The 17,041-nt window shown below is 42.9% G+C and overlaps 1 protein-coding gene across 1 annotated transcript in view; it reads right to left on the bottom strand.

The window, feature by feature from the left end:
* NEK6 (NIMA related kinase 6) overlaps nt 1-9,443 on the bottom strand; it is a 314,703-nt gene extending 305,260 nt beyond the window's left edge. Inside the window, exon 1 of the mRNA XM_030207370.1 lies at nt 9,288-9,443. The gene's annotated coding sequence lies outside the window, so the exon portion shown is untranslated. The remainder of the gene's footprint in view (nt 1-9,287) is intronic.
* Between the last annotated feature and the right edge of the window lie 7,598 nt (nt 9,444-17,041).

Below are 17,041 nucleotides of genomic sequence, written 5' to 3'. Positions count from 1 at the left end.
AGAAATGTAAAACAATCAACAACAAAAAATTACTGATGACCAATGACAATTAAAGTGAGCCACTGGGCAGAGTGTGAAAAGAGCCACTGCTGAGGTCATATTTATAGTTATACCCCTGCTATTTGTAATTATATTTAAGTGTTGGGGTCTTTTAATATACTCACCTAACTGTAAGCAGTTAGGCACGTTAACTGCAAGTAATCTATAACCTGACTTGCCCATGCCCCTCCAAGGTACATGCTCACCTTGCAGTTATGCACTCTGGAATTGGCGCGCAAGGGATATAAAATACCAACTGAAGGCAGTTATATGCGTAACTGCTAATGGCTGCCAATTCGCATCAGTTCACACCAATTAGTCAATCGGTTAATGACAATTAGTAGCTCATTAGCTAAGTTACACACGTAACTGACCCTATTCTTTAACTAGTGCGCACAATATTGCATGCTAGTTGTAAAACTGGGAACACAGTTTTATAGAATTAGGGATATAATGCATACTTTATTTTTAAAAGTTATTCTAATTTAAAGGGAAACAGCATTTGTTGACGAACTGTTGGGAACAAGCTGAGGATGTCTGCTCCAGTGGCCACATGGAAACAGCAAACACCTTAATGACTGCAGGTAAGCGGCCCAAGGTACCTAATTGGCAGCAGTTTTAATCTAGAGATGTGAGTGGGGAAACAAATTTTCATAATGGTTTGTGGCACCATTTTCAGTTTACTACAGCCCTGTCTAAATGGGGAGGGTATGTGGAATTTATGTGCTGTGTCATTCCACAAAAATGTAAAAAGTTATGCATTTTATAAAGATGTAGGCTATAACAATAACCAAAAGATAAACCTATAGAAGTATAAACTAGAGCTATAGTGAGGTACTGCCAAACATATGAAAGAAAATCGATGCAATTCTTGTCACACCATGAAAATGTCTCAATTGTAAGCCAATCTTCACCAGGGTATGAAGAAAATTTACAAACTGGAATTGAAGACTGACTTCTTGGGTGGTATATATATTCTCGTAACTAGATTTTCAGCATGAATACTCAAATATCATAATTACATTTCCTTCCACAGTTCAACATTTAACACCAGTGGGCCTACAGACTGAAATCTAATCAATGCACATCTTGCAGTCATCTATACCAATCCACTGGGAGTAGCTGAGGCTTGAGCATCCCCAAAATGGAACCAACTCCTTCACTGTGTCCAGGGTGGGATAATTAGTTTTGACCTCCCAAATGTTTTGCAAAGTTGGCTCATATGCTTGTATTTCACCTAAGTTCATACTAATTAGTACTAACTGTCCAGTCAGTACTTAAAAAATGCAAACTGTTAGCAAGATCAGTATCCATAAAGGAACTGAAAGAAGCCTGCCCACCATTCACTAAGCAAAATATCAAAAGTATACATGCTAACTGGTCACATTGACCTCACCCCAATTTTACTATGTTGGTATTTTCTTCTTTTATGTTGCATTCTTAAGCATTCACCCTAAACCTTCACTAAGAACTGCACAAGCTACCCATGGGCCAGTGGTATTTGTGAATGGGTCCCTTTGGTCCAGCAGCACAGCTTACCTTGTTTAGGGGCATAAAGGTGTGGAGTTGCCATCAGTCTGTATTACTGCCGTCTTTTCCAGTCCTGCCCCTCAGAAACAGGAAGTCACATAAAAGGCAAGACAGCAGAGCCATCACCGACACAGACAGTGGCTCCATGCCTTTATGCCACTATTTAATCCCTGAAACGCAGAAGGGAGGAAAGGAAGATACTGGCACAGACTGGCCCTGTGCTCAGGGCTGCTTTTAGCTATGGGCCTCCTATTAAACTGGGTCTGGGGCAGCAGCCCCTTTGCTATTTGATAAAAGTATCTCTGCCTTCACTGACAACCTTAGAGCAGCCCATATTGAAAGACTGTCAAAAACCATTTCACCACTGGATGGAAGGAAGGAGGAGGAGCAAAACATACTAATATCCAAAGCAATTTTGGAGTTCAACTGCAATTACAGAAGTTGCTTCTGCCTGTAACAAGAAACTGATAGATCCTTGGACTTAAAACCCATCTTAAATAACTAAAAGTATAGCTCCATACAATGTTTCACACACAGTTATGAAGATGTGGCAGCTAAAAAATATATCTAAACAGAAAAATATGGTACAAACAAGGAAATAGAGGAAACAAAATTGCTATTTTTAAAAAAGGAGGAGGAAAAGACCTCATTAGGACCTTAATCTACAATAGTGGGGCGTATATCCACCTTTATGTGTGATTAGTCAAACAATTCATCATTGGTCTAGAAAAACCTCTCAGAAAAAGTTGTTAGGTAGACCAACATTTCAAAACTTTAACTCTATCAAATTTCTACCAACAACTAAATAACAGAAAAATTATTACTTAACTTAAGTTGCACAGCAATAGAATGGCTGGGGTGATTTTCAAAAATACTAATAAGATTTGTGTGTACCTACAACAACAGAGCTAGAGGGCCAGCTTGGGAGAATGGCAAAGTATGGCAGCTCATGGGGGGGGGGGGGGGGGGGTACACTGGGAGAAGCAGAGAGAGCAAGGACATACATGAAAAAGAAGACCAGAGACAGAGAAAGCAAACTGATGTCAGAAAAGAAAGAACTTGGTTCAAAAGAGAAACAGAAAGAAATAGTGGGGTGTAAAAGCCCAGAGATGGGATGGGGAAAGCGGGGGGCTAAAACTACCAGGGAGGGACAGCAAACTTGGTGAGGTTTGAGCCTGAAAAGGTTAGCAGGGTGTTTGATCTGGGATGGGAATTTGGCACAAAAATAATTACAAATCAAGTTACATTTTTTTTTAATGCTAAATTCCTCCAGGAGTAAAAACAGCACAACTGTTTTCCATGCAGGAAGATAACTGTCAATTATAGCCTGCTTGTAGTTCCCTCCATTCAGATTAGAACTGGAATCCTCTCATAAGACTGCATTTAGATTTCAGGCCCCATTGTTGTGGAACATTACCTATTGAGTGTTTCAATAGAAATTAAAGTCTCGATTGTTTTAATTTTTCAGAGACATTTGGACTGATAACATAAAATTGTATCTCCAGCTTTTCTTTCCAGCCTTGTTCTGTTGTCTATGTGCAGTGTTTATTAAACTGAAATTGTTAACTGGTTTGTTATATTTTGTGATGGGTAACATATCCAACTATAATAAACATCAACATACAGAACAGGGCATGTCATGGGATGAGTCCAGGGAACTCAAGGCCAAATTTTACATAAAGCAGGCCAAATAAAATAAAAATCTGTAAGAAGTCTGCAAGAAAGTTTGCTTGAATAACTTTGAAAGAGTAGCTATTTTTTGCCCATGGCTTTCAAATTCATGTAACTTTTTAAAAGGTTTTTAAAAAAATTACAGAATAACCATGCAAGGGAAATATCCCACTCCTTTCCACACATTAGTTAGAAGTCTCTTCCCTCCTACAAGCAGAACAAATTTAAATTCTTGGGTAAGTGGGCACTTTTTTGCTCGAAACTTAAAACTGTCCTCCACCCCCACCCCCAAATGAAGAATGCTATACCAGGCCAGTAAAGGGAACTGAAGAGAACCTGCTCCTAGGACTTCAAGGGAACAGATCCAAGAATTTCAAGAGAAGCAACTAAAGAGTGAACCTTTTGGCTGACTTTGGGCAAATGTTAAGCTTTGACTTGTGTACCTTTTAAAAGCAAGACAGTATACATGGTGGATACAGTTTACTTTGGATGCTGTGCACTGGACCTATTACAAATACTTCATTCATCAGCAAGGTCGAACTGTCTGTGCAAATCCTGTGGCATTAACTCTAGAACAGAGTAAAAGCTACATACAGGAGAACAGTCTGAATAGAGACCCAAAGTCAGAAGGGATGTCGAACTCAACCTTCTCCGATCCATTATTATTGGTTTTTAAAATTTAGCACATGCCTTTTTGTCAGCAGCTCATGGCGGATTAAGAGGCCTGTTTACTAAAGTGTATATTTCCACTTCCATTCACTTTGGCAGCTAAAAGTAATGCATAATAGTGCAAAAGCTGTGCAGTAACTGTTGGGAATGTGCCCAGGAGAACCTCTACAGTTACTGCACTGAAAAAAGTTACTTATTGCGTGTCAAATCTATTCACATTTAGCAGGGATTTACTTACTGCTTCCTACTGAGGAGGCAGTATCTGCACCCACACTAACTGCAGAAGTGACAGCACAGGCTAATTACGTGTTAACTGTAATCTGCAGTCCACACCCAATCTCCATCCTTATCCTGCCCACTTAGCACAGGATATTTAGTGCGCTTACAGTATTTTAGCAGGCGGTAGCCATTACTGCAGGCCAGCACTAGTGCAGGATTTAACGTGTGCTAACCATGAACTGCTTAGCTAATTTACTACTACTACTTATCATTTCTATAGCGCTACTAGACGTACGCAGCGCTGTACACTTGAACATGAAGAGACAGTCCCTACTCGACAGAGCTTACAATCTAATTAGGACAGACAAACAGGACAAATAAGAGATAAGGAAATATTAAAGTGAGGATGATAAGGGTTCTAAACAAGGTAATAAGGGCTAGGAGTTAAAAGCAGCATCAAAAAGGTGGGCTTTTAGCTTAGATTTGAAGACGGCCAGAGATGGAGCTAGACGTACCGGCTGAGGAAGTCTATTCCAGGCATATGGTGCAGCAAGATAAAAGGAACGGAGTAATTTAGGGCCCCTTTTACCAAGCGGTGGTAAAAAGGGCCCTGCGGTGGTGTTTGGTTTGCTGCCCCAAGACCCCCCACTTGGAAAAAGGAAATTCAACAGGGGGATGGAAACGGTTGTGGGGATGAGCCACTTGATTTCCTGGTGGAACCCTTACTGCCTCTTATTTAGGAGGTGGTAGGGGCCCTGGTGGTAACCGGGAAGCGCTGCACTGCTGGGCACACTCCTGGCACTAGAAAATACAAACACCCTAGTTGCCACATGACAGAAGCCGGAACTACCGCTGGGCTCCAGAGTGAGCCCAGTGGTAGGCCTGATTTGGCACATGGTAATGCAGCAGTACAGGTACCTCCGTTTTGTAAAAGGGCCCTTTGGACAAGTTACTAAAGTGTGCTAACATGCTTTTATATGAGCATTTTTTTTTAAAAGAAGTTACTCGAGTCCAGCGGTGGAAACAATCAGTGGTCACTCTTCATAAAGGCAGTTAATAAATCCCAATAAATAAATAAACTTGCATACCCCTCTAGTTTAGCGAAGTGCTTTCTTGACCACCTTTTGAAAGTACACATCAAAGTGGTTCACAAATCCTTCCTACAAAGCTGTGATAAAGTAAATGAATTGATAATTTAGAGAACAGAACACACACATCTATGTTCATACGTAACATAACGATGTATGTCTTCAGAAAAAGGGCAACGACCTTAGCACGGGACAGCCTCCCAATGGAGGTAGTGGGAGTTGGAAATAGTACATGGATTCAAGAAAGCTCTAAATGCAAAACGGATCCTTACTTATGAAAACAGCCAAGGAAAATCTGGGATAAAAGTCTGAAGTGCTTCAACAGTGAGAAAAACAGGCAGAGCAGATAGACCCAGTTGTTTACAGAGTTATGAAATATAGGAATTGGTGGGATGTAAAGACATTTCCAAAACACCCAGCCCCTTCTTCCTCCACATAGAATAAAGCAGCCCTTGGCAGTATCTCATACTAGAAAAAAAATGGCATTTTGTGCTAGATCAAAGAATGTTTGGGTCTGTTCCCAGCAGAGATGTATATCTGGCCCCAACTGTTCTGAATTTCCCAGCAAGCACACCAATATGAATGTGTTTGCAGGATTTTTAAATTCAGAATTCTACAACCTTTTTTGCACTGCAAAGTCCCTAAACAAACACAGAACTGAACAGCAGAGGACAGTTTATACCACACCAAAAAATAAATTAAAAATTCTGCACACTCTATTTCTCAATGCTGTGTTGGACAAAACATTGGTGGGACGTTGGCCCCTGTAGCCCACCCCATTCCGCTGTCTTTTTAAAATAGAACCTCCAATAGAAGTTTTTTAACATCCTGAAGTAAGAGGACATGTTTCTACCTAAAATTCTTCCACTGTACAACTAGTTGATGTTCATCTACGAGACGAGAAAAACTGGTCTTAACTAGCTGAGTACTTCCACATTACAATCCTACTGTATGAAATCTATATGGAAACTTAGAAAGGCCACCATTCCAAGTATGACCAGAAGAAAAAGATTCATGCTGACCACACATCTCCCAGGATAAAAAGCTGCCCACTTTTAGTTTAAGCTCTAGGGCTAATGTGGGTGGCAGCTATAACAGGAAAAGAAAATGGATTTGGATTTTTCTCATGCTTTTTCAGTAGTACATTGCAGACCCCATGTAACACAGCTCAATAAGAGAGGATTGCTTATAGCATGGTCAAGGGTTGGACCTCCCTTTTTTTCTGCCATTACATATTACTGTGTAGACCCAATATAATGCGGAGTCACTTAAAACATGGTCAAATATCTTGGACCCCAACATCAGTGTTACATTCATGTTACATTCAATTAGGCTAGGTATTTTCCTAACCCTGGCTTATAATCTAGGTCTGCACTGGAGGCAATGGAGGAATAAGTGACTCATGCAAGATCAGAAAAGAAGCATCAGCAGGATTTGGACCCTGGCTTTCCTGGTTCTCAGCCAACTGCTCTAACCATCCTTGCTGCAGACATGAAGGGTTGGCCCAACCACTAACGTGGCAGACTTCAGGGGTGGCAGCATGGTACTGGCAAGAGAAAGGCACAACAACAGCAAGCTGATGTCAGTGCAGCAGCAGACCATTAAGCACACTTGCGCAAGGCTTGCCCCTCCTACCCTCTTCAACAGAAAGCTTGCATCAGAAGAGGAAGGATACAGCAACAGGCCCTGAGAGTACACAGTTAAAGTCCTTCCTTGGAGTATCTTCTAGATGTTGGCTGTAGCTCTGGGGGAAAAAAGGAGATAGGGCAGCAAAGAGCAGACTAGCAACAATGCCATGGGGAACGAAAGAGGTGGGGAGATGCAGGATACCTTGCAGGGGAGTGGGTTGGGGGAGGCCTTGAGCAAAACATAGGATGCATGGCCAAAGTTTTGCTTTCAGTATTAGATGCCCATGGGCCAGACATGCAGATATAGGCCATGGTGAACTTGTTCACGGACCCACTGCATCAGCAGATAGTTTGCGGTCTAAAAGGAGTAACTACAATCAAATGGACCCCTTCAGAAAAGAGGGGATAAAGGTACTGCCATCATTAAGACTCATCTCTAGCAAATGCTGGCATAGGTTTGAGGTTTATTCCTGTACAAAATTAACCCATTTAGAAATACAGTGCTCTAAGTACCCACTCCAGCATAGGTATTTAATTGGGTTCACATTTCACCCTAGCCTCCTCATCTGCTTAACCTTTTGAGATAATTCTAAAAGGTTGTTGGTTTTACAGACCACAACTGTTCTCACTGGAAGGTAAGCAGATAGTATGCCTGCTGTATGTCTATGTGAAAGCCTCAGCAGTATATCAAATGCACTAAATAAAATACATTGTTTCATTGTTAAAAGAATAAGAAATCAACACTCTGAATTTGGATTTTGACACAAACTGAAAATGATACAATTTTGTAATTCTGCTGTTTAATAAATATTTGAAGTTTAAAGAAAATGAGAAAGAAAAAAAACCCATTAACATGACAGAACAGCATACCCAGTACCAACTAGACCTGAATAGAGAACCATGATTGGATAGTTTTTGTTCTCATCACTGTCTCTTTCCTAACACATCAGCAACAGAGTATACATCTCTCTCAAATCCATTAGTTTCTTAAATCTCTGTTTTTCTTACAGATGCATAGGTCATTATTATATTTATCCAAATGTAATATACAGCCCATTGGGACCATCTGAGCATTTTACAATAAAGCAAAAAATCATTCCAGAAGTGAACTGAAATAAATAATGTAGTAGCAATGTGCATTTCAAGACTGGCACTTCTCTGATGAGCAATATTTGAAAGCATGAACTTTGAAACTAATAGAAAAAGCAATGAAGAGAGCCAAGAGAATGATAGGTCTCACCACTTTAAATCTCTCTCTTGTACATTAGTGATGCTCTTATAAATGACATGGGTCTGTGCAAGCATTGGGATTTGCTCCTATTCAAAGTAAATTTTGACACTCGAAGAAAGGACAAAGTTGCAAAGAGCATGATCGGTTAATTCTTTATTTTGCTTCCACAAAAGGTACACCTTACAGGTAGCGTTGTGCGACATCCCTAGCTCCACCCCCTCTTGTATTACATATTTGGCAGCGTATAAAAGCGTTCCAGCTTTAGTAAAGAAAAGCACTACAATGCTAGACCAGGAATACTTCACTCTTGCTACACTGTGAGTAGTCCCCGACGACCTGTATTTTCTCAGTTCATCATGATACAAATGACAAACTATTGCACAATTAAGCTGTGGAATTTGCTGCCAGAGAACCTGGTCAAGGCTAGCAGCATAGCTGAGTTTTATAAAAGGACTTTGGATAAGTTTCTGGATGAGAAGTCCACAAATATTAACCCAACAGCCCTGGCTGTCTCCGCGCTTATGGAAAGGACTTTCCTAGTGGGATATGCTGGATACTTCCAAGCGATTCGGACTTTTTATTCAGGGCTCAATGGATCATTAGTCTGACCCAATATCGCAGGTTTTATGCGACCTCATCCACTCAGTTTAGGTACAACCATAACATGGCCCTCAACTGGAGATGAATGAACTACCCAAGCAGCTGAGCTGGGTAAGCTAAGCACTAAAGAAAGAACCACGATCCTCCCCCTTTTCCTGCGCTCAAAAGTTATGCGCACTTCGCACACTGTGCAGAATCCTAGAAGAGTAGAAGTGGGGTTTTCCTACTCAGCGCAACCAACTTAGAAAAGGGGAACTTGGAAACTCGGTCGTCGCTGGTCAGTCAAGGGCCCTGGTTAGCAAAGTACAACCCCATTTCCGACTGCAGACACCTTGTCTCACTTTTGCCGTTCAAGGGAACAAGGGGGGGGGGGGGGGGGGCGGCGGTGCAGCGGAAACCAAATTCGCCGTTCCACCGCTTCGCCACTGCGAAATAAAGCAGCGAAAGCCTTGTGGCCGAAATCATCATCATCATAAAGGAAACTTGTTCGACCACTGGTTTAAAGAGAGACAGAAAAAAAAAAAAAGAGGAAGTAGGGGACACCCTCGCCTATCTCCCTAAAAAGAAAAAAAAAAACACACTTTACAAAAAGCAACATGAACGACGTCTTACCACACAACTTGCAGACAGACCCCCCGGCGTGCGCGCTTCTCGTCCGCTTCCCGAAAGCGGAGAGTGAGACTCAAGTCAAGAAACTAAGCGGAACATGCTCTACTGAGAAGAAGGGGGAGGAGGGCGCCCTCCCCTCCCACACACATACGGGGGCGCGCGCACGTGGGGCTTTTTTTTTTTTTTCGTGGGTTCAACTTCCCTCCGGCGCTCGCGCTCGTCGCACACAGAATAAACAATCGTGCATAAATGCAGGGCTAAAGCCACCAGGCGCGCGCTCCCCTTGTGCTCGCGCCACGGCCGGATCTCTAGTCGCGCGTGCCTGTGAATGTGCGCTCGCTGCAGAGCGGTCCCTGCAGGTGGCGCGGGGCATGCCACGCAGGCCTAAAGCGGAGCGCCTCGCGCTGACTGCTCAGTCTTTCTCGCTTTTTTTCCCCTCTCAGGAGTTCATCTATCTGGCAATCATAAAGCTTTACACCCAGAGCTACATTTTGGGTGTGCTGACCGTCGCGCATGCCGTGCAGATTGTCTTTTTCATATATGACACTTCATGTCCAGCGGGTAACTAAACGATCTCGCAGTTATACAGTTTAGTTGTAGTAGCAAAATCCTCTGTTTTAAAAAAAATACCAAATAAATCTTTCGTACAGAGTTTACATAGTCCTGTTATTTTCAGGCAGTGTAGTAACTGCACAGTTTATGAGGGCAGTTCGGTCAGCAGACTTAGAAAACACGTTTGAAAAGAAAAGAAGTAGTTTTCAGTTCTATGAGGTCAGGACTCAGATTTTGTCACTGAAATGAGGATAAGGACTCAGATTTCAACAGGTTTGTAACAGAAAGGAGATTTCTCCCTGCAGCTTATGTTCCTAGGGGACTATTCTTTCAATCCTGTAAATATATTAAGGAAAGAAAGAACAAACAAACGGCAGTTGCTCCAGTATTACCACCTGCCACTGTGCTTTGCACTTATTTATCTGCCTTTCCAGGCTATAGCATGTAGAACACATAATCTAAATTAGTGCCTAAGGTAACAGGAAGCCCATTGATTTACCCAAGGTCACAAATGCACAGACTATTTACACAGCAGGAATATTTCTACTATTTGTTGGCCAGATCTTTTTTTACTAGGCAAGTCCCATCCTATCCAGTCTGCATTCTCCACTGAATAATACCTGTCATGAGATCTCACATATAAATACAGAACACTACAGTTTATGAATTTGCTTCACTGAGATGTGTTATCAGAAGCAAATAAGATTATTTTTAAACAATAATGTCTGTGTTTCACAGCTAATTTATTAGATTGTAAATTTCAAGAAGTTGGGACTGGCTGAGAATTTTATAATTTTCATATGTAAAATGCTGTTTTATGTGCAAAAATGAGTTCATATAAAATTAAAAAGTGTCTAAGTACCTGCAGTATGCTCAGAGGTAGAGCATGGGCAGTCACAATCTATGCACTTAGGGTCACTTTTGCAAAGGTGCACTAGTGTTTTTAGTGTGGGCAAAAAATTAGTGTGCGCTAAACACTAAGACGCCCATTATGGGTTAGATTCTATATATGACACCTGAAAATTCCATGTGGAAAAAAGTACGCCTAGGCATATTCTCTAAAGCACGCCTATATTGTATAGAATAGGCTTAAATTTCCACACGGTATATATAGAATATGAGAAGCGCCTCTCCATGCAACCAAATTTAGTCAAGGCCATTTATGCCATGTTTTGCTTGGCATAAATCCTGACACCTAAATTAGGCGCAGAGTGGGTGTATTCTATAACAAAGCGCATAGATTTTAGAAATGCCCATGACCATGCCCCTTTTTCAACTATGAGACAAAGAATTTAAGCACACCACGTTGCAGAATACACTTAGCAAGTTGTACGTGTAAATCTTAATGCTAATTACTACTACTACTACTACTACTTAACATTTCTAGATCGCTACTAGGGTTACGCAGCGCTGTACAAATTAATAACTAAGGACGGTCCCAGCTCAGAAGAGCTTACAATCTAAAGGAGTGCAGATATTTGCTTGACAGCGCTGCTTAGCTAGTTAACCAGTTAAGTTATGCACACTGTTATATGCTTTGATTTTTGCACGGAAATCTCAGCGTGTTATAGAGAATCCCAGGGTATATTCATATGGGCATCTTAGCATTTATTTATTTATTTTTATTTATTTATTACATTTGTATCCCGCGCGTTCCCGCTCATCGCAGGCTCAATGCAGCTTACATAGTAACAAGAGAATACAATCTGTAGTATCTGAATCAACAAATGTGGTAGGACAAATGAACAAGGGTAAATGGGATAAAAGAGGTATGAGAGAAAGGATAGGGATAGGTAAGGAAGTGGAGCAATGAAGAGGTAGGGGAAAGAGCATGGAGAGTGAGAAGATTGGTAGGAGGTAATTTCTGAGCCATTGTTGTTAATGATTAGATGAACCGGTAAATGGATGGGTTGCTTATGTTTGCTTATGGTAGGTCAAGTCATTTGGGTAAATCTGTTTGAATAGCTATGCTAGCACTCCTTTGTAAAAGACCCCCTTATTGCACAGATGGAAATTTACATCTGCTCTCCGGAAATGCCATGCGTGGTAGAAAATTTTTTTTTTAAATTCTACTGCCAGAATGAGTGCGCTCCAAATCCGAAATTACCACCAGGGGGTGCGCTAGCCTGGCAGTAGTGTCACTTAGGTGCACGCTGCACATGTGTAGGCCCTACCGCAGCTTAGTAAAAGAGCGCCTAAGACTTACAAAGGTCCATAGATTAGTATGGATCTTTGTAAGTCTAACAGCTTTGAAAATACACCTCTATATAAAGTAATGAGACATTATATTACTTGTTGTTGGAAAAAGTAATGATCAGAGTTATTTCATTATATTTGCACAAAAGTAATTGTTACAATTATATATTAATTTTAAAAGTAATATTTTACTGGTAATATATTAGTAATGTATTACTACCTACCACTGCCCCTATGGTCAATAATGGTTTATGATTTATTACATTTGTTATACCGCCTTTCCTGGCTCATACAGTCCATTCTAGGCAGTGGTGTGCTGGAGCCTGCCCGCTCCGGCTCGCAAGATCCGGTTGTTAAATTTTGGCCGGACTTGCGAGCCGGTTGTTGGAAAGGGCGAGCCGGCTCTCCCTCCCTCCGCCCTCCGGATCCGGTCCCTCACAGATCCTACCTTGACTATCGAATTCTTCGGGGCAGGCAGTGTTGCCTGTCCGCTGCTATCGCTGACTTTCCTCCGCCGCCTATTTGCGCTTTAAAAATGGCCACCGAGACTTCCAGAGGCAGCCTCGCGAGACTTCTGTAAGTCTCGTGGCCATTTTGAAGCGCGATCGGGCGGCGGAGGAAAGTCAGCGATGGCAGCGGGCAGGCAACACTGCCTGCCCCGAAGAATTCGATAGTCAAGGTAGGGTCGGTGAGGGACCGGATCGGGAGGGAGGGAGGAAGCAGGAGAATTTGTGAAAGAAATCGGGAGGGGGTGGCAGGGGAGAGAAGGGAGCTGCTGGACATGGGTGGATGGAGGACAGGGGAAAGGACGGTCACTGCTGGGCATGGGTGGATGGAGGACAGGGGAAAGGAGGGTCACTGCTGGGCATGGGTGGATGGAGGGCAGGGGAGAGGAGGGTCACTGCTGGGCATGGGTGGATGGAGGGCAGGGGAGAGGAGGGTCACTGCTGGGCATGGGTGGATGAAGGACAGGGGAGAGGAGGGTCACTGCTGGGCATGGGTGGATGGAGGGCAGGGGAGAGGAGGGTCACTGCTGGACATGGGTGGATGGAGGACAGGGGAGAGAAGGGTCGCTGGCCATGGGTGGATGGAGGACAGGGGAGAGAAGGGTTGCTGGTCATGGGTGCATGCAGGGCAGGGGAGAGAAGGGTCACTGGCCATGAGTGCATGCAGGGCAGGGGAGAGGAGGGTCACTGCTGGACATGGGTGCATGCAGGGCAGGGGAGAAGAGGGTCATTGCTGGGCATGGGTGGATGGAGGGCAGGGGAGAGGAGGGTCACTGCTGGGCATGGGTGGATGGAGGGCAGGGGAGAGAAGGGTCGCTGGCCATGGGTGGATGGAGGGCAGGGGAGAGAAGGGTCGCTGGTCATGGGTGCATGCAGGGCAGGGGAGAGAAGGGTCACTGGCCATGAGTGCATGCAGGGCAGGGGAGAGGAGGGTCACTGCTGGACATGGGTGGATGGAGGGCAGGGGAGAGGAGGGTCACTGCTGGGCATGGGTGGATGGAGGGCAGGGGAGAGAAGGGTCGCTGGCCATGGGTGGATGGAGGGCAGGGGAGAGAAGGGTCGCTGGGTATGGGTGCATGCTGGGCAGGGGAGAGGAGGGTCACTGCTGGCCATGGGTGGATGGAGGGCAGGGGGAGAGGAGGGGAGAGAGAATAAATGCTGGACATGGATGGAGGGGAGGGAAGAGTGAGGAAGGAGATAAGATAAGGGGAAAGGAAGAGAGGAGAAAAACTGCACATGGATGAAGAAAATAGGCAGAAGCTGAGGACCAGAAATGAAGAAGAAAGGAGGAAAGGAGGAAAGGAAAGAAATAAATGGAAAGGAAGCCCTGGAAACGGAGTTAAGAGGACAGATAGCAGCAGAATCGGATACTGGGCCAACATGATCAGAAAAACAGTCACCAGACAACAAAGGAAGAAAAAAATCATTTTATTTTCATTATAGTGTTTGGAATATGTTCCCTTTGAGAATCAGGTGCTCAACATTAAAAGTTTATATTTATTTACTTATTTATGGCATTTTATCCCACATTAAACATGAATTAGATTGGAACCTGGGATCATTTAATTTTTTTTTCCTGGAGAGAGTAATGCATTGCCCCCCACCCATTGGCTATAGCCAGCTCTGCAATTTTGGGGGGCACAGAGGTGGACGGGGGGGCGCAGTGGTGGACGGGGGGGGGGGGGGGGGGGGGGCGCCGAAGTGGACCAGGGAGAGAGCCTGTTGTTAAAAATTTACCAGCACACCACTGATTCTAGGCATCCACAATCCCAATGGTGTGATTGTAAGCAATACCTCATCTGGAGCACCATGTATATAGCACTTCACACTCTTGTATATTTTTCACATTCTGCTGGAAAACAAGTTGAAAAGTGTACATGTGCAGGTCAGTTCTGTATTGGGGCATGTGCAATTACATACACAATGCATGCATAAATGCACTAGCTAACTAATCAGTACTGTTAATTGGATGTTAAGCAATTATCAGCACTAATTGGCATTAAGATTTACACGCACAACTCGCTAAGCATATTCTGTAACATGGTGCATGTACTTATGTACATACATAAACCACTAATACAATGCAAAGCATAGGCAGTATACAATTGAGAGCATACATAAAAGCACAAGAAACCAATGACAAATGCAAAACAAAATGTTTCTACATGACTACTTAAAAAATATGCTCCAAACTCTAAAAAAAAAAAAAAAAGCCTTGTTCAGAAGCAGTCAAACTCTATCTAAAGCTTGTACAAATAACCAGGCTTCCAATTTCATGTGGAAAACTACATAAGTGAGGGAAGTGAAACAGTGTGTCAAAACAGAGGCCCAGTCACTGAAAAGGCAATAGTACTAACCAACCTTGCCATCCTTTCTAATGGATCTACCAACATATTAGTAGCCGTGGACTGAAGAGCATGTTCTCTAAGTGATTCCAAAAGGAGCAGTCCCCTATGGAGATCCCATTAGCAGGTGACCTGATGACAGGGACTCGCCATATGCAGCTAGCATTGATCTAAAGGAGTCTGGCCTTTCTGATGTCACCTGGAAACAAGTTATGCACATTGTTATAGAATATGATTTGATTTCCACATGGAAATTAAGGCGTCCTATATAGAATCCTGGGAATAGCTTGCCATTAGGTGTGCCCATCTATGCCAGTCACTGACATGGTGTAAACAGGTGCACCAAAATGTAGGTGTACCAATGCCTATTTACACCAGTATTCTATAACAGCATCTTGGCACTCAGATACCATTATAGAATTAGTGCTCAATGTGAGGTGTGACAAAATGACATTTCCCCTTCCTCCTTTTTTGAAATTGTTCATGACTGTTCAGGGATTTAATCTCCAGTGAAACGAAGAAAGGTTCTCTCAGCTGTCAAGCTTCATGGTGCAGATGTTGCGTGTCTCCAAGGAACACGCTTGACAGGTGATGAACAGCTGAAGTTGAGACGCTCCTGGGTGGGAGAGGTCTTCTCTGCATCTTCAGAGGGAAGGCAGAGTGGGGTGACTATTCTCATTCGTAAGGGGCTTCAATTCAAAGTGGAGTTTCTAAAGATCCTTGGGGTCGTTATGTTTTGACTTTTTTGTGGTTTCATAGCCATGAACTGCTGATATTGTCAGTTTATGGACCCCTTAATTATGACCCCGTTTTTATCAACAATTAGTTCAACTTTACTTACCTTATCAATCACCTCACCTGATGATATTGGGGGACTTCAACCTGCACTAGATGCTGGTCAGGACTGTTCTACCCCCCACTCTTCCCAACACAGAGGTTCTCGGGTGAGGATTCTCCCATCCTTTCTTTGCTCCCTTAATTTGGTTGATAATAAAATCCAATGTCTATGAATTGTATATCAAAAGAGAGGGAACAAAGTACAAACTAAAGTCCAAACAAAAAAACAGCACCACGGGCCTTTAAAATGGAACAAAGTTCTTTAATGAATGAGCCTTGACCCGACACGGGCCGTGTTTCGGTGACTAGCACCTGCGTCAGGGGTCACAGTGATGACGTGGAAAACTTGGGGAATAACTCGAATATTTTCATCTACAATATTCCTTACCCCACGTCTCATGTAGTAAAAGCTACAAAGCACCAAAATATTCGAGTTATTCCCCAAGTTTTCCACGTCATCACTGTGACCCCTGACGCAGGTGCTAGTCACCGAAACACGGCCCGTGTCGGGTCAAGGCTCATTCATTAAAGAACTTTGTTCCATTTTAAAGGCCCGTGGTGCTGTTTTTTTGTATGAATTGTATATCAGCATACTACGTTGACCAAAATGTCTTGCCATAAAAAAAATGAGATATAATGACAACTACCTCTGCTGATATCGCAAGGTTGAAAAACATTATTATGAAACGTAAAGCGCATTAAGAATATTTAATTTGGATGCTTACCCAATGCTTTGCCACAAACCATATATGCTTGCAGCTTAGCAAATGCATTGAACTATAATGTAAGGAGCTGTATATTGCTACCTTACTCCTTTTAAAACTGGGAGTCATAACAGCAATAGCGCCGCTTAAATAGTGGTTTGTAAAAAGGCACCACAATCTCCCTCATATCAACACCGCTCTAAGAAGAACATACTAAAAGTGATGCGCTGCATGGATTTGCTGAAAAGGAGACTGGCGTCAATACTCAAATAAAACTAAAGCCCCTTCTATCCTCAAATCAACATAGGTCACATTCTTTTGTGTAATGGAGAGGAAACACCCAAACTACGCTTTAAAAAAACATATAAAACTGAGGTACGGTCAGTTATACCAACTAAAACCTGGTGTGAATCTCAACGCTTAAATTAGGCGCGGAGCAGGTGTATTTTATAACAACAGGCATTGAGTTTAGAAACACCCATGCCCCGCCCATTCCATTTCAGTAACCACACCCACTTTTCAACTATGTGACTTAGAATTTTCATGCACCACATTACAGAATATACTTAGCAAGTACTGCGTGTAAATTTTAATTAATGCCAATTAGTGCTGATTGC

The sequence above is a fragment of the Microcaecilia unicolor genome, chromosome 6 (assembly GCF_901765095.1).
Source record: "Microcaecilia unicolor chromosome 6, aMicUni1.1, whole genome shotgun sequence".
In the NCBI taxonomy this organism is placed as follows: domain Eukaryota; kingdom Metazoa; phylum Chordata; class Amphibia; order Gymnophiona; family Siphonopidae; genus Microcaecilia; species Microcaecilia unicolor.
This window is presented reverse-complemented; position numbering and strand designations above follow the sequence as displayed.